Raw genomic sequence first — 26,074 nt, forward strand, 5'->3', positions numbered from 1 at the left:
ATGGGGAAGCCCCCCTTTAACAAGGCAGAATGAGTATGTATTATATGCTGTCTACAAAGACTTACAGTAAATGTAAAAAGATTAACAACTTGAAAACCCATTTTAATGTATTGCATAAAAAAAAAAATCCTAATGTTCCTTTATGTAATCTTACGAGCTATCCCAAAAGTCAGCATCTTATATTAATAATAATCCGAACATTTGTATAGCACTTTTCTCCTGGCAGACTCAAAGCGCTCAAGAGCTGCAGCCACTGGGGCGGGCGCGCTCAAGAGGCCACCCTGCAGTGTTAGGGAGTCTTGCCTTGAACTCCTTACTGAATAGGTACTTGACCTAGCCAGGATTTGAACCCTGGTCTCCCATGTCAAAGGCAGAGCCCTTAACCAGTACACTATTATCTTTTGTAAATCATTTTTAAAACTCTTTAACAAGCAGCACGATGGCATAGTATACAGTATAGCACTCACCTTGGAGCGCTAGGTCTCCAGTTTGAATCCCAGCCACGGCACTATCGGCACTGTGTTTGTATGTTCTCCCTGTATCTGCACGAGTTTTCTCTGAGCATTCCGGCTTCTTCCCACTTCCCAAAAACAATTTAATCCTTCTCCCTAAAATTGGCCCTGGACTATGTTGGAAAAATGACTATGGTGGTAGAGATTACATTTTGAACTCCTCTGTAGAACAGTTAAAGTAAATGTAAAAGCGTAAATATGTACACAGTTTAACTTACATGGGGCATCTTCTAGTCTCATGTATTTGTTCTGGTCTTAGGCTACGTTTCCACTGTAGTGTTAAATTTGCACATCCAAAAAATCGTATAAGCTTTTTCTGATTGGTGAAAATTGGCTTGCAAATTTGTACGTGTTTTTATGCAAATTTACGTACGCAAAAAAATTGCACTAGTCAAATATATCAATTTACCTAGCAACAGCTCAGTCATGACTGCTGACAACTTACTGTAACCATGGATTTAATGCAAATTTTTGCACAAATAAACGCAAAAATTTGCATTGCTATGCATTGCCTATGCAAAGCATTGTACGCAAATCGTACGCGATGTCCGAAAAATTATGCAGGACCTTTTCCACGCGCACGAAAATATGGTGTTGTATGGAAAAGGCCCCATTCACTACCATTAGTTGTCAAATCAATGCAAATTTTCTATGCAAAACATCTTTAACAAAAGGCACAAGTGGAAACCTAGCCTTACTCTGTTATTTTGCGCTCCTTCTTTCAGCAGCTGTGCCCATCCAAAGCTGCATGCAAGGCCCTGGGCTGCCTGTAGCCAGAAGCGTTCTGCACACATTTCATAAAAATGGCAACATGCATGGGCCAAACGCTCCCGGCTACAGGAGCATTCAACTAACCCAGTCGGCCAGCTTTCTGAGCTGAAGGGAGCAGAATGACTGCAGGGAACTAGAAGAAGCTCTGGGTAAGTTAAACTGGGACATTTTTTCACTTAAGATACCTTTTAAGTTACAAGACTATATACACTTTGTACAGCGCTGCGAAAGATTACAGCACTATAGAAATACAAAAATAATAATGCTCTGAAAGGGAGCCCAGCAAACCATCTCTGAATGTCCTACCAGAGCTCTCCATTTATCTGGACCAATGGGAAGCCTCAGTTTTTAAAACATAGCTGATGCAATACTTGAATTTGTCTTTATATATCTTCATATACGTTTATTGTATTTATCAGAAGAGCACCATTCACAATGTCAATGGCAGCACCATGGGCCAGACAGCAAGCCTCTACTACTACTACATTGTGCAGTACTGTTATTATAAATGTGGGACGCAGGAGGAGGAAGCAGGTAAGATAAGTTAAGAAAATTGCTGGCCTGTCATGTACAGTCAGCAGACTGAGCTTATCAGCTGCGCAGGGGAGAAAGGCGATCTCACAGCGCTGCTTATATTACATGTGCTGCATTGCTGAACTATCTGATTCAAGGGCTGGCTGCACGGAATTACAAATCTTTCACAAAGTACAATATTTCAGATAGCAGTCGAAGAAAAAGAAGATATACGCTGAACAGCAATTTAAAACCCAGATTCAGGGACATTAGTTGTGTGTATTTAGTACAACAGTATTTTAAGTGAATTATACATAAGAAAAAGTTTTGTAAAAAAACAAACAAACAAAAAAAAACAAACAAATATTGCAGTTTGTACAAAATAAAAATCCTTGCTGCAGCCATTCATAGATCCTCAGTAAACACAAGCCTGCTCTTAATTTCTGCTATACTAAGAACTACTTTATAGAAGACAGTGTTCTCCCCAGCCTCTTTTAGCCGGGTGCTCCACCCGGCTAGATTTGGTGACCACCCGGCTGTCATCGGCTCACCTCCTCAATCCTCCTATGCTGTAAGCAGAGTTGCCCTGCATTTTCATCTCGCCCCACCCGGCTGCTTTTTCATGCCACCCGGCTACTATTTCATTCCACCCGGCTGGAAAAAAATTCTGGGGAGAACACTGGAAGACTACATTAACGACAAACCATGCTTGGGGCAATGGCCCTCATTCAGTTCACTTTTCTCCGAATTTTTAAGCCACCAGCAAGCAAGAAAATTCTCAGGGCTGGTGCACACTGAACGGGTTTTTTGGCTGAAACGCATACTCCCGGGTTGAGGCATTTTTTGGATTGCGGAGGCGTTTCTGCCTCCAATGTAAAGTATAGGAAAAACGCAGACCGCTCTGAAAAACAGCAGTTCAGAGCGGTTTTGCAGGCGTTTTTGTTACAGTAGCTGTTCAGTAACAGCTTTATTGTAACTATATATGAAATCTACTACACCAAAAACGCTTCCCAAAAACCGCAAAATGCTAGCTGAAACGAGTCATAAAAATAAGAAAAAGCGTTTCAAAATCTGCTAGCGGGTTTTGGTGTGCACCAGGCCTCAGACAACACTTTTTCACATACTTTTTGGCACTTTTCCAATTGTACAGTGTTGAAAATTTATTTTAAACAGAAGGTGAAAAATTATCTGCTAGGAGAAAAAGTAAATGGAATAAGAGTCAGTCCATGTGTCTTGTATCTTGCAGTACATCTATTTATGAATTATAATCACAATATAAAGTCTAACTCAAATGTTCTAGGTCCCTATGCCTATGCTAAGCATAAAATACATCAAACATCTGAAAAAAGGCAAGATGTGACAACTTCAGCTAATGGCTTTGCCTCATTTGGAACTACAGTAATATCTCGATATAGTAAACTCTTATATAGTAAACCTCTGGCTATGGTAAGCTAAGTTCTCAGGTACCAATCATGTGCCTGTATGACTATACATTGTATGACAAATCCAGATATTGTAAACTTTTGATTTAGTGAACTACTTGGCCAGGTCCCTTGGAGTTTACTTTAAATGGATTCTACTGTATAAATGGAGATACGGGTTCGGTTACACAACATCACTGAGGCTTCGGACCACAGTTTATCAATGCAACCATGCGTCCATAAAACAGAGCAGTAGATATGGCAGCTTTTCCACATGAAACAAAACCAAAGGCTGGAACTACATGAGCAAGTTAGAAAAAGTGACCCATTTTCTGTATTCTTTACTGTTCCCAGCAGTTCTTACAAACAGTAGCTATTTCATGCACAGCTAACTTGTTATTGTTGGGAAACACTACCGGTAGCATCTTTAGAAGTGAATTGGTTTAACTGATTGCTGCACCACACAGTATACACGCATAGATTTCTGCCCAATGTGGCAAACAGATCAATCCCTCTCTGATCTGAATCTGATAAGAGAGGGATCGAATCCCTCCATACACAGATTTATTTTTTTTTAAATAGATTTAATCATGAAATCTATAGAAAATTTATCAAACTACAGCGTTGCACTGTTGGATATGTTGAAACACTATGGTCCACTGATCTACCGCCGCTCCCATTCAAGCATTTTTCTAGCTTCTCAGGGTACAAATGACCCTTTCTTAATAAAACTTGGAAAATATTTAAATTTTGTTTGAGTTTTTTCCAGTCTAAAGAATCTTCTATGTGATGTTACTGATACTAACTGATAGGTCAAGCTCAATAGCCTTTCTGTCTTCTCCAACTATGTTAGAATTTCAGGTAATGGATGAAAGAAGCTTATGGCACCTGTGGTATTAGAAATACAGGATCTCCCTGATACTTCATGCATATGTAACTGCTGGTATTATTTGAAAACCTTCAAAAAATATTAAAAAAACAACAACAACAACAACAAAAAAACACACAGGATCTCCCACGGTCCAGTGGATTATACATGTGCACACAGAAGGCTGTCATCCTGACTCCAGCTACCTGGTGAGTCACTGGCATGAAACCAGAAGGAAACAGACTTCTTGCACTTGCATTAGCTGCATACGTAATTTTATCTTGAATGCAGATGTACTGCAATGTGTATGCTGTTGGGAGCTAAGCCAATCAAATGAGCTTCTGTTTCAAAATGTATTGCTTTTTCAATTTTCACAAAGAAAGGAGGATATAACATAATATACAGTAGAAGTTGTACAACGATTAAACCAAATTAACAGTGCAGGCACTTACAGAAGGACTACAAAATGAATGCAGTAACACATGAGTCACGCAATGACTTCTCACTCAATATATAAAGATTTAAGTTATTAGTGATCCTATACTCAGAAATGCGCCTACTGCCGGCTGATGTCGACCACAAAAGTCCCAGGTTTCCGGGGGTCAACGAAAGAAGACAGATGGAAGGAAGTAAAGTCAGAAAAGAGAGAAAGAAGGAAAGGAAGCAGAAAAGAAGAAAACAGGAAGTCTGATTCCACTAAAGTCATGTTATAAACAATTTGGTACAATAAATTAACTCAGGCCTATGTACAGTTTCCAAGGATCCCATATCTTGTGGTATTTGTCCAACTTCTCAACTAATATAGCTGCCAGATGTTCTTGCATCATCAAGGCCGTCACTCTTTGTTTAACTTCTTCAAATGATACAAATTGGGTTTTCAATCAAATGAGCTTGATGTAGATTTTGACTGGCACAATTTCAAGCTGTTGTATTGCATGCAAGCAAAAACTATTAGAATTTCAGTGGCCATCTCTACTCACTAATGGTGTCCCTGGCAATAGTAGTGGTCCCTGAGTTTGTATCTTTAGCATTTTGACAATGTCAATACTTGTATTTTTTTTGTCCAACTGGGCAAGATCACAGGTGAATTTTTCACATTAAATTTAAAAACTGACCCTTCAGTTTTTTAAGTAAGAGGGTTTTTACTGTCTCTTTTAGCCCCTTATACTTTCCTAGTGGTTCTGGGTCTCCTTGAGCTATCTGGATACTCTGCAATACTAGTCCAAGCCCTATCCCATAGAGCCACATCAATCCATGCCATGCACTGAGGAGGACCAAGAAGTCCCAAACAGGCTGTATGTATGTTGGGTTAATGGCATACATGTAAAAAAGGCTTTTGGAAGAAAGGGCACTGGGTTTGCCGGTAGTAGAAGATCACTAAAATTAGCTGTATTCTACTACTAAATATCCACAGTAGAATATTGGTATTATGTACCGATATTTTATTATTGCTAAACCTAACCCTCACACAGAACCCTACCCTAACCCTAAAACCCCCCTGGTGGTGCCTAACCGTAAAATCCCCCAGGTGGTGCCTAACCCTATCCCCCCTGGTGGTGAACTAAAAAAACCCCGCCGCAATATGCAGCTATGAAGGTAAATTTGGCAGCCCGGAGGCGCCCAATTACTGGCAAGAGGGGACATTTGTTTCTGCATAGGCTTGCGGAAAAAAATGGCTTGCAATTACCTATATATTGCGGCCTCCGGGCGCCCAAATTTACCTTTATAGCCGCATATCGCTGCTTTGTGGAAGCTGCGATTTGTGGCAAGCATAGTAAAATGTATGTGGCTCTGTGACATTTATAAGATGTTGGCTCACTATACACCAGCAGTTCTGGATGTGCAGCCTTGCTTTCAGGGGCACAGGGAGAGGATTTGCATATTTAGCAGATGCATCATGGGTAAACAAAGTTGCTCACTTTAAGCTGAATTATCACAAATACCTTCCGTTTTAAAAATGCAAAATTATATTCAAAATGTTGATAAGTGTAGGAATCTGTATTTGACTAAACATACTGTAAGTGTAGGAATATGTATTTAATTTGACTAAACAGTATTGCATTCTGTGCCTTTGACTACACCATTGAAATGAAAACTAGCATTCTAATTCATTAAATATTAGATTATACTGAAAATCAAGAACAAAGATACATGTTCTGGTAACATGCAGGCTAGCCACAGGCTACTCCATCTGTCCATCTGGTCACACGAAGCTGACACCTTAGGCTAACACATGGGCGTGTTCACACATTCCATACATGTGCCTTTTGCTGCTTGAAAGCAGAAATTATATTAATTTCTGGAAGACCAATTCGCCTTCTTGCAGAGTTAAACAGAAAATCCACTTTTGGAGAACAGCAAAGGTCAGAACTGCACAAGACATTATAATTTTAAAGGATACCCAAGGTGACATGCGACATATTGAGATATACAGGTGTATGTACAGTGCCTAGCACACAAATAACTAAGCTGTGTTCCTTTTTTACTTTCTCTGCCTGAGAGAGTTAAACATCAGGTATGCAAGTGGCAGTTCCTGTCTGAGTCCGGACTGGGTGAGACTACAGGGTGACCCTCACTGATAAGAAATTACAACTATATAACACATTCCTAGCAGAAAATGTCTTCTGCAAGCAGGAAAGAGACAAAAAGGGTCAATAGTTCAGAGATTTTAGCTCTGGCATACTTCAATAAATGTGTCATTGAGCAAAAACAATAAAAGTAGATTTTAATGTAAAATAAAACTGTGGAATATCTAAAAAAGGTCATTTTAGGAGAAGGAGGATAGATAAAATTCTTTATTTCATTAGTTTATTTTTACCTCGTGTGTCTTTTAAGCCCAATTCCAGGCTTTTTTGTTTCCCATTTTAGTTTCAAGGTTAGACACTTTTGGTGGTGTTATTGAACGTTCCCATTTTAGAGATTGCCCTGTACTTCCTATCTGTGGGACCTCCATAGAGTTTTGTGGCTTCATTGCAAAAATTGAGGGACAGGAAATGAACTGCAATTTCACACTATGCAATAAAAAGTTACAACTCAGAGGGGCGAGATAGTGGATGCTTGGCAGTTGGAAACAGCTGTTATTTACCACAATGCAACAAGGTTCACAGGAAACCACTGTGGGAGGGGTTTCACCACAATATCAGTAACACACACCAGCGATTATTTGAGAAAAAGGAATAGATTTCTCCTGGGAAAGGGGGTATCAGCTACTGATTGGGATGAAGTTCAATCCATGGTTACAGTTCTTCTTTAAAGCGGTATCGTCACCATAAAAATCAAATTTCAACAGCAACTGGTCTGAGTGTATTAAGTGATAAAGATGCTAATCCTGCATTCAAAACTTTCTGCTGTTATGATTTGGAGTTATCACATACTTAAGGAGCACTGGCCCTTTAGTAGTCGGTGCCAAAGAATTGCATGCTGGGGGTTCTTTTTATCTATAATCTATTCCTCCTCTTCCCTTTATTTCCCTGCCAGCTTACTATCTGAAACCTAATCCCCTACTCACTTGTGTTTACAAGCAAGGCTGAGGCTACTCAGCGATTGGAGGAGACAAGAAAAAAAGTAAAGGGCAGAAATGACATCAGGAGTTAGCCTTAACTGTGGGCAAAAGACATGGCCCCCACCAGGAACAGAATTCTCGTAATTTACTATATAACATTCACTGAAATCAAAACGTGGACAGTATTACTTACTACTTATGTGTTTTTTCCCCCTGGCATAGTATGGCTGATCCTACCGCCTTAAGTCTATGGTGCCCCACCTTTTATACTGAAACAAACCTTAAAACAGAGCTATTAGTGCTATACCAAAGCAATTACATATGTCCCTAACTACATGTACAGCCACAGGACAGGAGCAAGTAACTGTACAATATAGTGTGGTTCCTTGAAGAAACTGAGATTGGAGGCAAGAAAGCAGGAAGACCCCAGCAGGCAGTAGAAGAGAGGGTGGCATTGCCCATATTCATTTGTATTTTTAGCACCAGCTTCCTGTATGCACATCTTCTGCCCCAATAGTAAATCCAACCCTGGTTACAACATAAACATAGGAAACTGCGGCTCTTGACTATTTCACTGTAGGCTTGCAATTTTATCAAGATCTAGACCATTCCTACTGAGAACCTCATGTGGATACAGGAATTAGAGAAGAGCAAAGCTGACTGTGGCACATAATGGGAAATCGCAGAAGTGACACATTCACTTTTCAATCTTTGGCATACTAGAGGCACATCCAGGTGCTATGCATACATACATACAGGAAAAACTCAAAAAATAGAATATCATGCAAAAGTTCATTTATGTCAGTAATTTAACTTAAAGTGGAAAAAATGAAATCAATAACTTGCAAAGTAAGAAGTTAAAAAATAGAAAAGAGATCATTACTACTGGCAGACATGAAAAGAAACAGACATCAGCAACTGCCATTAACTATAACCACACTCAACAACAATTCAATAGGCCAAAAGGTTTTTTTTTATCACTATATACTGTACATATGAACAGAGGGATATACTGGCTGCTTGGCAGTAGGAAACAGCCGTTATTTCCCACAATGCAACAAGGCTCCCATAGTGTGACGTCAGGACCTAGGTGCTGACATCACACTATGGGAGGAGTTTAACCACAATAATGAGAAATATTGTGAAAAGGTTCATTATTCTAGGCTTAAAGTGTCCGACTCTAATCAGCTAATTATGATGACTTTTGCATGATATTCAAATTTTTTGAGTTTCACGTGTATATTGATATGTGTCTGTTATATTGATGAATATGAACTCTGACATAACATTTGTTTGGGTGTGTCATAATCCGAGAAAGTTCATGAACCAATAATCTAATGGCTACCTTCATTTTATAGGGTCCACTGAAAACGTGAAACAGGTAACCAGATTGCAATGCACAACGACTTTCATCTAGTTTTCCCCACATCTTTGACATGTCTGAAGCACTGCTAGCAGCATTTACAGCACAGTCAATGCATAGCAATGTGTTACATAGTCAGACAAGAGGAGAAGTCACAAGGTTCAATAAACCCTCACGTTGTTGTAATATCCAAGATCTATCCAGCTCAGTGCAACTGAACCCTAAATACCACTGCAGCAAAATAAAGGATTCCCATGTCTGCCTCTAGTTTAGTCAGTCTCGGATATCAAGCAAATTTCTGCATAGAGAGTGTAAACGGATCACATATTCATGTCTCTCTCTGCAATACACGGAGGATGCATTGATCTACCAGCAGCTGAAGCAGAAAAAAAAACCTCCAGAGAACAGAATCAGGGTCAGCGGATAAACCACACTGTATGCGGCGTAACTTACCAATGCAGCAGAGGGAAGGCAATGACTTAACTCAGGATATATTCCATCGGGAAGATCAAATTCATCCACAGGAGTGGAGATGTTATGTTTAAATAACCTATCTGCTGCTGCAAATGATTATGCTAATGCAGAGTGTGAGCCTAGGGGGAGGGATGTGGAAAGGTTATTTCCACTGCTACATGGAGACGGGAGTTTATTGAAGCTGAAGGGGATGATTTATAAACTCCACACCCCAAAACTGAGTTACAAGTTTACATAAGGAGGTCATCCAAAAACCTACACTTACATTTTATAAGCTTTCTGAAAATGCTGTTTAACAGGACTTTTTGACAAGGCTGTTGACTTATTCATGTTGTGTAACATCTTCCCAGCATGCTACTCAGTAATGTAGTGAATGATGCACACTTTTTAACAGCACGTTTTAGTTTCACTTTCGTGGGAAAAAAACTCTTTTCAGCAGAAGTAAAGGCATTGCTAAGATTTTGGCAAACATTACTAAATATTTACTTTTTCTTTCCATCTGTTTCTCAAAAGGCAGATTTAGGTATGCTGGATGGGAACTGAGGTGTACTTGGCTGCAAGTGGGCGATGATCAGACATTTGGCACACTGTGGTCCAGATTCACACTAAAATACATTTCCTTTCCCATTCTACACCAAAATGTATAACAACATTTCAGGTCACAGCAGGTAAAAAAAAAAAATCATAGCTACACTTAGATATGACTTTTTCACCTTATTTATAATAATGTTTTACTTGTTAGGTATTGAAAATAATTATACATATAATGCAAGAAAACAAGAAGGACAAATAACTTATGAGATACATGGGGCAGTGGCCTAGCAGCAGGAGCCACAATTACGACCAGGCTCAAGCAAGCCTGGTAAAAGCAGAATAAGAACAGTGTGCTGAAGCAGAGACTCACCTGTCCGGCAGCCTACGCTGGTCAATGCACCGTCTCCATGGCTCACTGTCACAGCTGCATCTCTGCTCATGTGACCTGGTGGGGTGACATAGGCAGCTCAGGCACATTGATCAGTCTGAGAAGGAAACATGGCACCAGAACAGGTGAAAGACTTGCATCACCATGCTCTGCTGCTAACTATGGATTGGAGGGGCTACCTAATACTACTATCTAGGTGGGACACATAGCTACTCCTAATACCACTATCTGGGGGTCCAAAAACTCTTATCTGGAGCCTGGACTTGTGCCTCTGCAGATCTGCTTGTCTTTGAACGTACTCAAAGACACAAGTAGTTTCGAAGACTGCCTGAGGAGGGCCAAAGACATATTTGACCAAGCTTGTCAAAGAACTTACCTAAGCCCTGACACTGGAACAATGCCACAGAGCCAGGACCTGGGATCCACAGCCTTCCCTCTCCACAAATCTCACTCAGTTTTTTTTTGCTCCACTGCAGTATTGCTTTAAGGCTGTAAAGTACACAGTCTTATTACCACCCCTGAGCCCCAGCAAAACGCTATAGTCAGATCAGAACTAGGCCTGAACGATTTTAGGAAAAAATTGAATTGAGCGATTTCTGTCCGAAATTGCGATTTCGATTCAATTCACGATTTTCTTCAAATCAAGCTTTGTCCCCGTCTGTGCCTGTTTGTTGCCCCTCTGTCCCCCTGTCTCTCTTCCAGCACGAGTCCAGCGATGCCCGTCTAACCATTTTGCCTCCTGCAGGCTCTAATGCACGGAATACTTCCTGTATGTCATGTAACATACAGGAACCTGGAGCTTTGACAAGCACAAGAGCTGGAGGACGGACAGTGTCGGACTCGTGCGGAAGGTATGTCCAATGCTGCAAGCCGCAAGCGCCGGGACTTTGGGTACGTTTGAAGCCGCTTCTTCAAACTTCCCCATGTGGAAATGACATGATCACGATAATCGCCGATTTGACGATTCCGAAATTGTGATCTTGGTGATCACGATTTCGGTTTAAATTCGATTTATCTTTCAGGCCTAATCAGAACCCAACTGTCTAACATTATCTCCCTCTCAGCTCCCCACCTAACATTGGCCTGTCCTCACCACTAATGGAAGAGAGGGAGATTCGGTAGACAGATGTGCACCGCGACACAGGACAGGTAATGTATAAATGCACACACTGGGGGATCATTAATATACTGGGGGAACATCGCTGGGTGTTTTTGGAGCGATCGCCGCTTATTCCAGTATCGCTCGTCATTTCCACCGTGCACCCGATTGACCACAACGGCTCGACATCTTGCAGCATGTCCAATCGATACATGCAGTGCAAGATTGGTCATATCGTTAATCAGGTATGCACTTGGCGACACAGATTTTAGCCGATTCGATAATAGTTATCGAATTGGATGGTCGATTGGCCGCCAAGTCAACAGATGTATGGCCACTTGTGAACCAATGATCTTCCTGGGTCTAAGCAGGGAATTGCAGCCAAGCAATGGCTGTGAAATCAGATAATTGTTTTACTGATCTGTGAAGTAGTGATAAGCTTATAAATGTGGTTATCTGGCATTATGTGGTGATCGATTCGCTGGCGTGGAGAGGTGATCCTTTATAAAAGTGGCAATCAGCTAATAAGTGCATATGGAGAGCTGAAAAAAATTTGGTTATTTCAGCAGAAATAAAGTACGATTTCCAGCAAACATGCGGGTCATCCTTTTTGTATAAGCCCCTTACAATGACAGCAAAACATAAACATTCCTAAGGGACACTTAAAGTGAACCTCCAGACTAAAAATCTACTCAGCAGCACTGAAAAGGCCTGGTGTTTCTTTAACAGTTTCACAGCATCAGAACTTTGTTTTTCATACCCAAGCCTCATTTTTAACTGCACAGAAGAAAACTGCCCGGGCATTTTTCCCCTGATGCTGTGCGAAGCATGATGGGATTCCTGATGCTGTTGTTCTCATTCTGCTGTTTTGGTGCATTTTTTTTAAATTTGAGATTTGAAGCCAAGCGCGAGCAGCTGGGAGGGGTGATCAGGACACTGGACAGTTGGAACTGTGTCTCATGCTCCCTGTTACCAAAAAGATGGCTGCCCCCATGAAAAAGATGGCTGCCCCCATGAAATCACAAACATTTGCCTTTTCTTTTAAAACAAGGTGGGTAAGAGCTTATAATACCTATCTATTTTCATTAACATAACTAATGTAACTTGATGACAGTATGTTTATTTATGCTGAAGTTCACTTTTAAGCCAGGAATAAAAAAAAAACAGTTTTACTTGCCTGGGGCTTCTACCAGCCCCTGAAGCTATCCCGTGCCCTTGCTAGTTTCACCTCCGGTTCCCTGCCGCCAGCTAGTTTCGTTTTCACTGACATGCCCAACAAAGCATATTTTTCTTTGTGTTCCCGTCTGTCCCGTCGCCTGTCAGCGAAAACGAAACTAGCTGGCGGCGTGGTACCGGAGGCTCGATTAGTGCAAGGGCATGGCAGGGCTGCAGGGGGGCTGGTAGAAGCCTCAGGCAAGTAAAACTGATTTTTTATTCCTGGCTTAGGTGCCCCTTTAAGCTTTGTGTCTACCTGGACTTGAACTCTGCACATTAGTGTGACTTTGCTATGTGCTGGGCTGCTTTCGTCATTTAACTCCAGCTCTGCTTTAAATAGCCCAATGTGCTCAGACATCCTGCAGTTTAGATACAAAAAGGGTCTAATTTCAAGCTATTTTTAAACGCAGTTAGAGTAGTATGCATGGCATATAACAATTAACCACCAGCTTTCAGCCCACTTAAACAAGGTGTTCTAGAGCTCATTTTGTATGAAATAAACAGGGAAGGTGTAATTCAAACGGCTAGCAAGATGATTTTGTTGTGAAGGCTTGCATTCCCCTAATAGACTTGTATTGACAAAATACGCTAGTGAGAGAGAAGGCTGTTTCTGTGATACACCCACTCAGGACCAGCTGCTGGGACTACAAATATTTAATGCTTCAGCATGCAGCAGCCCTACTGTTCCTGGCATCACATTCATGGCGTATTCCTTCTATGGGAAACACAGGAAGGACACAGCAAACACTGAGCTACAAGCCATTATACGCAGCATGAAGTAAGGAGGTACATGTTTATGCACCGCAGCTTACGTAGCTCTATCTGTGGAGAATCAAACAAGATACAAAACGCTTATTATTATTAATAACAAAGAGCTTTGTATTATGCTGAAGAAACCATGGGGCTTAGTCCTCAGGAACCATCTCTCTCACACACATACATATACTGTATATGGTACATATTTTACACACACCATCTAAAATGCTGCATTTGCAAATCTCCCTATTTCCAGTAAGGCAGTCCCAGCCCATTCTTGTAAACACCACTGGCTTCAGGCTGGTTTTACACCTATTTTTTGTGTTGTTGTGGCATGCAATGCTCCTGCCACAACCAACCGCAACACAAAAAAAAAATGACAAACGGAGTGTGCTGACAGGGAAATATGCATCCCAGCCGTCCTGTGCCTGCACATACCTGGAACAATCCTTTCACGTTCTCTTTCGCCGGTCACCCTGGCAACACGCATCCTCGTTTGCGACGGAAGCGTCCTGCGCAGGCGCAGTAGAGCGAACGAAGATGCGCGCGGCCAGGCGCAGTGGTAGTCAACTTGTAAGTCGTCGGAGAAGAAACGGAGCCGCGGTGGGGGACCGGAAGATCTTTGAGTACTGGCGTGGGACAGCATGGCTGCAGGGGGCTGGGAGAAATGAATCTTTTTTTTTAAATTACAAAATCTCTTTATTGAAACCAAAATTAAACCATAACAATGTATTCAGCATACAATAGAAGAAAATAGAATGGTATAATATAAAACAATGACAGAATAAACTGTCCACAACTCTGTTAAGTCATACAATGACAAGAATCATGCAGGATAATACATCAAATAAAAAAAAAAGCATTATATATATATAAGGATATACCCACTAGCCCCTTAAAGGGCATCCAGAAGGCCTCAAGATGGATGTCAGAAGTCCAAGAGAAAAAAAAAAGGGGAGGACGACGACATATTGAGCACAGGGACCTAATGAAGGTTAGCAGGCGTTTAATGCATAATTGAATTAAGAAAAAAAAAAAAATGGTAATGAACAACCTCTATGATCTATCCAGGGGGACCAGGTCTGAATCTTCAGGTCCACTTTAAAGGAATACAAGCATGATCTGCATGCTTGTTTAGGGTATATGGCTAAAAGTATTAGAAGCAGATGATAAGCAGGACAGCCAGGCAATTAGCTTTATTTAAAAGGAGATAAATATTGCAGCCTCCATATTTCTCTCAGCTTAGAGTTATTTAACTAAATAGCATCTCTATTTAGCCAGCATGAAAATTCAGTCTTGGACCCATTTTTGCATGGCCTTTTATCCGAATGCCTGGAAAAGGGCATTCAGCACTTACCGAATGTTTTTATCTAGGTTGGAGGCATGACAGCATACACAGCATTCGGCTACATTTGAACATAACGGTTCCCAGTCTCTAGATACATTACTCATGTGCCATCACTGGTAAATCCTGAAAATGCCTCATATGTACTGATAGTGTGACCTGGACTGCCTGCAATGACAGCGGGAGTTGCAGAAGTATGGGTCTGCTGCCACTGCAGTGAAGCCACTACCAGAGGACTCTGTAATTGGATTGCTTCACAAGAAAGGCACATCAGCAGCTCCGGCCTGTTACTTGTATGCTCTGGCAAATGCTGCAAGGGGATGGTGGCCAGGAGTTAAAGGGAAACTCCAGTCATGTTAAGAAAAACGAAAAAAATTCCCTCAGGTCAGCTGTGTATATTGCAAGGATTAACAGACATAAAATAAAGTTCTTCAGCCTCCTACTGTGTTTAGTTTAGTGCCTCGAATATACAGCGGCTCGCAGCTAAGCTGGTGTCCAGCCATCTTTTACAGGGCTGGCGGTTATGTTTTTTCTTTGCTGCAGGCTACTATTTGAATACTGATGAGCACAGAGTAGGAACTGTGAGCATACTATGTAACTTTATAGCAACACTGTATCAAAACTGTGCCTGGTAAGGTAAAAGCACACACAGATATGAGTAATAACCAGCTGAGGCTTTCCTTTACTTATTTATTTAGTGGGCTGTAATTTTTTACTCTCTGACTTATAATTTCTTCTCAAGACGTGGAAGTGTGAGTTGCACCTGCATTTGCTTTCCTCAGTGTATGTGAGAAGGACTGTTGGTTCCTTTCATTTTTTCATCTGTTTTTGTTTAGTACTAAAAGAACACTGCGGATAAACAAGCAGTTACAATTCACAGCTAAAAAACCTAATGCTGCTTGAAAGAAAAAGTTGCCATAGGTCTACAAGTAACCCATTGCAGCTCTTTTTAGAGAGATAGAACAGGTCCTTCACCTCAAAGCCTGGGCCTCATCTCTGGAAAGTATGTATCCTGTTTGCCTCTAGCAAGCAGTTATATCCCTTGCTTCATTTTCAAACCAACACTGTAAAAATGACAGCAAGCAGAGCAAATATTTTGGGAGGGCTGACAGTCATTCTCACATACAGTGAAGAAGGCACACATCACCTCTTTCCTATGACCAAATTCAGAAGTAAGAGACTTCCAACATGAGTTTAAAAGCATACAGAACACAAATGTGACAACATAGATCATATCAGAACACTTTTACCTTACTAGGTTCATATTTCATACAAGGCCACTTCAGCAGTGTCTTACAGTTTCTGCAGATATGTGCTACCAGTAAGTAAGCTTTTAATGCACTACCAAATGTTTTAATGAATCCAGACAAAGTTTGCTGCATCACTTATTTTCTGTAGAGTTCTCTATTAATTATGCCCAGTTTTTAAGTGAATCTGAAGCGTGTTTAAAAAAACTGACCTAAGGAGAGGGGAAGCTCTGGGTCCTACAGAGCTTTCCCGTTCTCTAGCCGGTCCAATCGTTCCCCCGCAGGCTCCACTGTTTGAATCTCCCGCCGCAGGAGACTTCGGCAGTCTTTGGAAGCGCTCGGGCTTCCGAAGACCGGTGGCTCTGTACTGTGCATGTGCGGGTGTGTGAGAGAGGGCGCACGTGTGTGCGCAGTACGGAGCTGCCCCTCTTCGGAAGTCGGAGTTCTTCCGAAGACTACCGTAGTCTTCCCAACCTAGAAGAGAGCAGTCCTCGACTGGACTGCTAATGGGGGAGCGAGGACACTGGGAGGTAAACAGGAATGCTTTATAGGACCCTTCCCTCTCCTTAGGTAAGTATCTGTTTTTTTATTTTAAAATACGCTTCAGATTCCCTTTAAATCAGTAGTTATCTGCTAACTCCGTGCTTAATCAGTTCCAGTCTGGCTTTTGCTCTAACCTCTCAACAGAAACAGCTCTTACTAAAGTGACCAATGATCTTCTTATAGCTAAATCCAAAGGCAATTATTCCATACTCATTCTTCTTGATCTGTCCTCAGCATTTGATACTGTTGACCGCACCTTACTCCTACAGATTCTTTTATCTGTAGGCATAAAGGGCCCGCTCTCTTCTAGATATCTTCCTATCCATCTGGAAGGTCTTTCACAATCTCTTGCTCAGATAAGATCTCTTCTCCACATCCTTTGTCTGTGGGAGTACCTCAAGGCTCTGTCCTTGGCCCCCTCCTCTTTTCCATCTACATGCACAGTCTTGGCAACTTATTTAATCCATTTGGTTTTCAATACTACTTATATGCAGACGATACACAACTGAACCTCTCGATCACCCTCCTCACACGTGTTCCCGACGGCTTGTCTACCATATCCTGTTTCATGACCTCACACTTCTTAAAACTTAAAGGGAACCTAAACTGAGAGGGATACGGATGTTTCCTTTTAAACAATACCAGTTGCCTGGCAGTCCTGCTGATCTCTTTGGCTGCAGTAGTGGCTGAATCACAGACTTGAAACAAGCATGCAGCTAATCCAGTCTGACTTTAGTCAGAGCACCTGATCTGCATGTTTGTTGAGGAGCTATGGCTAAAAGTATTAGAGACACAGGATCAGCAGGAGTCAGGCAACTAGTATTATTTTAAAAAGAAAAATCCATATTGTTCTCAGTTTAGGTTCCCTTTAAAGAGAACCCGAGGCAGCATGAACACAAAAACATACTACCTGCTCCATGCCACCTCCCGGATCAATCTGCGCCACTCCACGCCTCTCTCCGTGGCCCCGTTCATCCTCCGAAGCCGTTCATCCTCCGATCACCGGCTGATGAAATCCAAGATGGCTGCAACCCGGAAGTACTTCCTGGGTCACAGCTTAGATGCCGATTGGAGGAAGCTAGCGATGGCGGGGAGTGAGGTGATGGAGGCAGGGGAGCAAGGCAATGGAGGAGGTGGGGAGCAGGTGATTGATGCCTGGAAGGGGGAAAAGGAGGCTAGCGACAATCAGATTGTAGTTAGCCTGTTGCTAGTTTTGAGGGGGACAGCAGTCCACAGGGGGGACTGGCAGCAGCACCAGAAGGACACAGAGGCATGACATTAGCCAGAGAACATGGCTCTGTGTCCTATAATCTATATAAAATCCACCTCTGGTACTCTTTAATATAAGCAAAACAGAACTAATGATTTTTCCACCCTTTTTTCCACCGTCTCTGTCCACCTCTCTGCCTGATATAACAATAAATGTTAATAGCACCCCTACAACTTAAATTCCCAAAGCATGGTGTGGTGCTAAGGGGTAATATTTGACTCCTCTCTCTCTCTTATTCCTCACATTTACTCCCTAACCAGCTCTTGTAATCTCCAACTCAAAAATATATCCTGCATCCAAGCTTTTCTCACTCAGGACACTAATAAAATGTTAATACATACTCTTATAATATCTCATTTGGACAATTGTAATATACTGCTTTGTGTACTACCAACTAATAGACTGACAACACTTTATTCTGTACTGAATCGGCTGCTTGTCTCTTCATTGGCTGCCAATAAATGTCAGGATCCATTTCAACCTCTACACCCTAACCTACAAAGTCGGCCAGGCTGCGCAAGGGGTCGGGGGGGAGCGCAGCGCGGCACGGCGGATAGCGGCGGATCGGCGGCGATCGGAAGTTACACGCAGCTAGCAAAGTGCTAGCTGCGTGTAACAAAAAAAAATTATGCAAATTGGCCCACCAGGGCCTGAGAAATCCTCCTGCGCGACATACCCCGAGCTCAGCTCGGGATTATCGCCCAGGAAGTTAATACAAAAATGACTGCCACTGCAGCAGAAGAATACCCCAAGGATTAAAATCTTAAAACCACTAACAAAACCGGAGGGAGCGCTCCTTCACAATTTTCCACCCAGTCCCCATTCGGTTATTGCACAAAACAGTCGCCCAGCGTTAGCCTATGCAAACTGTATCTGCCACCCATATGGTCAGCCCGTGTGTGGACCCGCCACCGACGAACACCAATGAGGCCTCAGAAATTTGGCTGCAGCCGTTTGCCGTTGTCAAACAACAATCCTGTTAAAGTCCACGTGCATATGCCCTGATATAGAACCTTAGTTGCTGCTTGTTGCAATAAACTTCAACTCAATAATCAATCTATACTTCCCACAAAACCTGCATCTAAAGTCCCCAGACTTAAATTCAATTGCTGCAGGAGAGGTGACAACTTGTAATCTTCAATTGGCCCTGTAACCAGGCCCTACTAAATGTTAGAGAACACAGTGTGAATCCACTCAATTGCAGATTGACATTGAAATCCGATGTAGATTGATGGCAAAATGTAGGAATCACTCGTGCAGAGTTATGCAGCATAAACATTACATGTGTCGTGCAAGTGGTACGTTATTGGCGTTCCCCGCAGGGCTGTGTTGTAAACACACGGCCCCTGGATGTCTATGCCTCACACGCTGCCTCCTCGACTCGTCCAGCTCCTCCCGCTGTCTTCTTGTTACAGGGCTCCAGCTCCTTGGAGTGAGCCTCTGTACTGTGTCTCCCCAGCTGCCCGCTGATGGCGTCTTGCCTCCTGCCTCATAAGCACGGACCAGGCATACAGCGGTTATTGCAGAAACAGCTTTGGCGTCCGAGGGGGGTCACGTGAGCGCTCACTCCGGTTCTGGCTCCTCTGACTGACGCGTTTCGCCCCGCCAACGGGGCTTTCTCAAAGTCCTGGAGGGTCGGATCTTCCTGTGTAACATGTCCAAATGTAGAGTTCCTTGAACACAGGTATTAGTAGCTGGGTAATACCCCAAATTGTTATAGAACAGGAACAATGGAAATCAGACACAGTATACACACTAACACGTCACTTTAAAACCATAAAACTACTCTCAATGATGACAAATTTGCACAGCCGGCTGGGCTCACACGACTCAGCACACTTCATGCACGCCAATCACACCTGGAATCCCAATGTAATACTGCTATATTTCCTAATACTAAATGCCATAGCATGACGTTAAGCTAGGAGCAGATGCTGTATGGGACAGATTGAGAACTGCCATAGTAGAAATAAGTCCAGGCCAGGTCGCTGATGCAATACGACTACTTTCACAGTACATGCAGCATTTTCATATACGTGCATATATTAGTATATCACAGTCACAGGATGCCGCCTCACTGAGGCTCTCACCACTCAGAGGTTTTGTCCATGGCTGTTCGTCCTCCTGCTGCTGTGGGTTGATATTGCTATACAAGAAAATTCAAAATACAGCGCTCACACAAAGTGATACAATTATGATTACACAATCCCAGTCTCCAGTGAGATTCCTACCAGAACTCACTGATGTTCACAGTATTAACCCAAGCTGTGATATATTTCACCGTTTGCAAACTAAAACATACTATAATCCTTCAAATAATAAAAATAATAAAAAAGACTTTCAGTCCCTTCCGTTGAAAACCAGGGATTTGTCAACAAAATGATTATATGTTAAAAGTTCATCAGGCATGCGCTTCTGTTTAGAAATGAGTATATTTCCACATAAAATCCAGCATAAGTTATCAGCAGCACTTCCTTATAAGATTCCTTATACGGGGAGGATGGCACGTCAAAGGAAATAAATAGGAAACAGTGACGATAGGATTAAACGCAAAAATGTTATGAAATGTAACCTCGCGCAGCCTCCTGGGCTCCAATATGGCCGCTTCCACAGAATGGGACGTAGGCGGCGCATTAGGGAAAACCTAGGGGGGAGGAGCCAACTATCTTTTAAGCAGCACTGGATCGGCAGACTCCATCCCCTGAATGAGTCGTAGTGTATGACGAAACTGGTAGGGAGGAGTACAGCCGGTGATAGCGTGCAGTAAGGGGAACATAACGCGGCGGTCAGCCCGGGAGACCGCACGGGGTGGAACCCGCTGTAAAACTTCCAAAAGCTGTGAAATACTGCAATACCACGTGAGTGCAATTTTAAATAAAGCATTTTAAAGTTTTAACTATACTGCGCAATGAGAGGCTTTTGCTTCATATCCTAAGGTGTAAAAAAAATGCTCTATGAGTAGACAATCTGGAATATCGCCGTTTTTCCGATTGGTGGTTTGAGATGTGCCGTGGAAGGTGAGGGGAACCTATGTAATGCCCCACAAGTGCATTTGCTACTGTGATCGTAGCATTTTAAATAGGTGAGTCGCACTCCTGATGGGTGACTGATCTTGGTGGAGGAATCTTATAAGGAAGCGCTGCTGATAACTTATGCTTGATATTGCTATATTCCAGGTACTCTTGCCGTGTGATTGCTTACTCGCATAGTGGGGTATAGCACCACTGGAGTCCCTTTAGTGTGGATGTTCATCAGCGTTGACATGTGCACATGTGTCTCAGTAGTCACTGAGTACTATCCACAGTATCCTTCTTGTCTGCTGCCTTCCATGCGGTCAGCCGGCACCAGGCTCCGTGTGTAGGCTTCTCCAGGATTCGTGGACATGGGTGTTCAATTCTTTTCTTTTTATCTCGTTTCGTCCACTATATGGGGCTTATTAATTCATTCAGGAGGGTTGCATCAAAGTCAGGGTTACCTTTTCACTCAAAAGATCATCAATTTATCTGCCTAGCTCATTTTGTCTATATTCACAACCTCACAGTATCATTCATACCTTTACTGAGGCTTCATACATGACTAACACTTATTCAAGCTACCATATCTCTGTTCATTACAAAAAGGAGCTAATTTGTGTAATCTGCTATCTGTATTTCCTGTTGTGAAGGTCAAGGTTCAATTTGACTACAGAAACGAGGCAAAGCTGAAATCCGTATTTAGGTCATTTGGTGTTAACGTGCCCAATTGGCAGATCCAGCGCATTTCTATTTGTCTTAGTATCTTGTCATAATCACCCCCTCTTGCTGATGGCTCCATTTTGTAGATCCCTTTGAACTTTAATAAATCAGGGTTGGCACTGTGAAATAAGTGGAAGTGTACCCGAACTGGTGATTTGTCATAGTTTTCTTTACTTCTAATGACAGCCATATGCTGCTGGATTCGTTTCTTTAGTTCAGAAACTCCCCTCTCTTGAACAACCTGCACAATGTAAACATTGTATTGACCTCATAGTTCGCTGCAGGCTTTTCATACTTCCTGCACTCAGGCCTATCAAGGCACTCTGCTTTGAGAGAACAGATCCACAACTGTACAGACACTGATGGATCATATCAATTGGACCAGTCCATAAAGAACATCAAATTTAACATCATCGCCTCAGTCCCTACAGCAAATATGCCAAATTTAGATCTGAATTTAAGCCTTTAGGCTTCTTGCACACCAAGACGTTGCATTAGGTGGCACGTTAAGGTCGCATAACATGCACCTAACACAACGTATGGTGCTGCAAGAGCCGACGGTAGAGTGAGCCGCGTTAGGCGGCTCGAGTCCTATAATGTCTCCCAGAGTGGCGCTGATTGGCCAGCGGGACCACGTGATGCGGAGCGAGACACTCCGCATCACGTGGTCCCACCGGCCAATCAGCGCCCGCCAGTGCAGTGAATATTAAGTAGCCATGTGCGCGGCTACTGTAGCTGGCTCTCCCCGCCTCCTCTCCGCCCCCCACTGCGCATGTGCAAACAGTCTAACTCGGCTATAGCCGCTCCAACGCCGTAGCATGCTGCACTTTGCACAGAACGTGCAGCGTTACATGTAGCGCAACGTGGGCTGTGTGAACAGCCCACTTGTGTTACATTGCTGTGCGTTGGGGGAGCGTTACAGGCGCACTAACGTGCGCCTGTAACGTCTTGGTGTGTAAGCAGCCTCAGGGATTATTGTACCAAGTCTATAAATCCAGGTGGCTTCTATTCTATAGAGATCATTTTCGATGTCACCTCCCCTATTAGGGATTTTTTGCTTAATGATGCCTTTAAAACGAAGTCCTTTGGGTTTTCCCCCATGATAATCCTTAAAGTACTGGCCAAGGGGACTATCCTTATCAGCTTCTTCTATGTTCGTTAAATGTTCACCAATACGTTTATACAGCTTCCTCTTTGTTTTCCCAATATGCAGCAGACCGCAAGGGCACTCAATGCAATATACTACCCTCTCAGTTTTACACATTATCAAGTCCCTGATTTCATACGTTTTGGTATTGTTGGCATTTCTAAACACTTTTGTACGTTCTGCATAGCAGCAGACTCTACAATTGCTGCAACTAAACATGCCTCTACTTTTTGGGTAGTTATGCAGCCATGTTCCTTTTTTCTGGCTGTTAAATTCTGATCTTACAAGCTTGTTTTTTTAAATTAGGTGCTTTTTTTTGCTGTCATAAAAGGTCTATCTCCCACAATTGTTTTGATTCTCTCATCTAATGTCAACACATGCTAATGTTTCTGTAATAATCCCTGTAAACTTGACCAGTGGGAACAAGAGGTGTTAATTAATCTTTATGGTTCATTCTTATTATTCAGACATTTGGATCTCCCTCTCTGTTTTATTGTATCCGAAATGTATTTTCTTTGTCTTGACCTCATTCTTACCCTTTCCCTTTCCAGTAATCAATCAGGGCCTGTACAGTTGTGGATGTTCTCTCAAAGTGCCTCGATAGGCCTGAGTGCAGGAAGTATGAAAAGCCTGCAGCGAACTATGAGGTCAATACAATGTTTACATTGTGCAGGTTGTTCAAGAGGGGAGTTTCTGACTGGCTGACCCGGCCCCCTGTATGATACTTTAAATGGACATGTTACACAGGAAGATCAGACCCTCCAGCTCTTTGAGAAAGCCCCATGGGCGGGGCGAAATGCGTCAGTGGGAGGAGACAGAACTGGAGTTAGCACTCACGTGACACCCCCCCCCCCCCCCCCCTTGGACTCCGGAGCTGTTTGCGCAATAACTGCTGTATCCCTGGTCCATGCTCATGAGGCAGGAGGCAAGACGCCATCAGCCGGCAGCTGGGGAGACACAGTACAGAGGCTCGCTCCAAAGAGCTGGAGCCCTGTAACAAGAAGACAGCGGGAGGAGCTAGACGAGCTGGACGAGTCAAGGAGGAGGCAGCGTGTGAGGCATAGACATCCAGGAGCCGTGTGTTTACAACACAGCCCTGCGGGGAACGGCAATAACGTACCACTTGCACGACACATGTAATGTTTATGCTGCATAACTCTGCACAAGTGATTCCTACATTTTGCCATCAATCTACATCGGATTTCAATGTCAATCTGCAATTGAGTGGATTCACACTGTGTTCTCTAACATTTAGTAGGGCCTGGTTACAGGGCCAATTGAAGATTACAAGTTGTCACCTCTCCTGCAGCAATTGAATTTAAGTCTTCGGACTTTAGATGCAGGTTTTGTGGGAAGTATAGATTGATTATGGAGTTGAAGTTTATTGCAACAAGCAGCAACTAAGGTTCTATATCAGGGCATATGCACGTGGACTTTAACAGGACTGTTGTTTGACAACGGCAAACGGCTGCAGCCACATTTTTGAGGCCTCATTGGTGTGCGTCGGTGGCGGGTCCACACACGGTCCAACCATATGGGTGGCAGATACAGTTTGCATAGGCTAACGCTTGGCGACTGTTTGTTTTCTGCAATAACCTAATGGGGACCGGGTGGAAAATTGTGAAGGAGCGCTCCCTCCGGTTTTGTTAGTGGATTTAAGATTTTAATCCTTGGGGTATCCTGCTGCTGCAGTACCAGTAATTTTTGTATTAACCCCCTTGCCGCTCCAATTATTTCGGCAAGGGGGCAGCGCAGCACTTTTTAAATTTTTTTTTTTAAATCATATAGCTAGCCTAGCGCTAGCTACATGATAGCCGCTGAGCAGCGGCATCCCCCCACCCACTCCGATCGCCTCCGGCGATCTGCGCAAGCAGGAAATCCTGTTCAGAACGGGATTTCCTGCATGGCTTCCCCCGTTGCCATGGCGACGATCACGATGACGTCATGGACGTCAGAGGGAGTCCCGATCCACCCCTCAGCGCTGCCTGGCACTGATTGGCCAGGCTGCGCATGAGGTCTGGGGAAGGGGGGGCGGCGCGACGGGTAGTGGCGAATTGGCGGCGATCGAGTTATGCACGCAGCTAGCAAAGTGCAATGAAAAAAATTGTGAAAATCAGCCCAGCGGAGCTTGAGCAATCCTCCTGCGCAGGTTACCCCGAGCTCAGCTCAGGATAACCGGCAAGAAGGTTAATAAAGGTTTTTCTAAGCACATGTAGGACTTTCCTGGTCTCATTTACATCATTAATAAATATCAGCTATCGTAATACCTGTCACCTGCTGTTTATTTGTTTAGAAAGAAGACTAAAAGCAACTTTTCTGCTCCTAATTAGGCATCTCCAGTGATCTCAAAGGATCCACTCTGGGAATACAATAAATGATCCATCAAACCGGAACTGGAGTTTTTTTCTAAATGGTCTGTAATCAAGCGGCAAAAAATTGCAACCATCATTGTGGTCATAATGGGTCATTCACACTAAGGGCTTGATATACTAAGACACATAGCACGCCTTAACAGAGTTAGCACACCTTATCAAAGTTAACACCTTGTCAGAGTAGCATAGCGAGCACTACGAACTCGCAGGGGCTTAGGACAGGACGAGTGGAGCTCTTGTCATTGCCAATTAGCAGGCATAAGTTCGTAGCCCTTGTTATGCTACTCTGATAAGGTGTGTTAACTTTGATAAGGCATGCCATTTCTCTTAGTGAATCAAGCCCTATGTGTGGTACTGTTAGTTAAGAGGCACCGTGCTTTGTGTGCGATACGCATGTAAACATGAAAGCCCACTGACTTTCATGATACCGTTCCCAGTACAGCTGTCAATCCTATGCATTGTGATATAATGCGGCTGGATACATTGTATTGCAGAATGCGCGCAATTTCCCATCAGGTTCTATTGTACAGATGCCACCGGCGTCCATGTTATAAGGCACGGATAACAAAATTGTGTTTGTGCATGCGGTACGTAGTATGAATGAGCCCTAAAGGAACATATACATCAAAAGAACAAGAAAGCTGCACCCTTCCATAAAGTACATGCGCCTGTGTCAAACTCAAGCCCCGTGGGCCAAATCTGGCCTGCCTCACCATTTTATATGGCTAGCAAAATAAACTTTAAATGTGCATCATTGTAAACAGCAAAAGAAAAAAAGGACATGGAGAGCCCCAAACTGTGCTGTATACCTGCTCACAGCTAACAGGAAGTTATAACATAGATATAGCAGCAGCGTTCGTAGCGGCAGCGTTTGGCATTTCAATGGAGAGGTTTTATAGTGAATGCAACCTGTTCTGCATTTATTACCAAAAATGAAAAAAAACCCTCTCAAAGTAAGTATTATAGGACTGCAAACTCTCATCCACTAATTTATTAGCTT

At 42.9% G+C, this 26,074-nt stretch overlaps 1 protein-coding gene across 6 annotated transcripts in view; it reads right to left on the reverse strand.

The window, feature by feature from the left end:
• The window catches only part of ASPHD2 (aspartate beta-hydroxylase domain containing 2), a 78,276-nt gene that overhangs the window by 40,358 nt on the left and 11,844 nt on the right, over positions 1–26,074 (reverse strand). Inside the window, exon 2 of one of the 6 annotated variants that reach the window (XM_068238913.1) lies at positions 10,329–10,403. The exons of 4 other annotated variants lie outside the window; for them this stretch is intronic. The gene's annotated coding sequence lies outside the window, so the exon portion shown is untranslated. Of the gene's footprint in view, positions 1–9,403; positions 9,502–10,328; positions 10,404–26,074 lie in introns of those variants that run through there. One more of the 6 variants, XM_068238928.1, reaches the window with a different exon arrangement.

The sequence above is a fragment of the Hyperolius riggenbachi genome, chromosome 1 (assembly GCF_040937935.1).
Source record: "Hyperolius riggenbachi isolate aHypRig1 chromosome 1, aHypRig1.pri, whole genome shotgun sequence".
NCBI lineage: Eukaryota > Metazoa > Chordata > Amphibia > Anura > Hyperoliidae > Hyperolius > Hyperolius riggenbachi.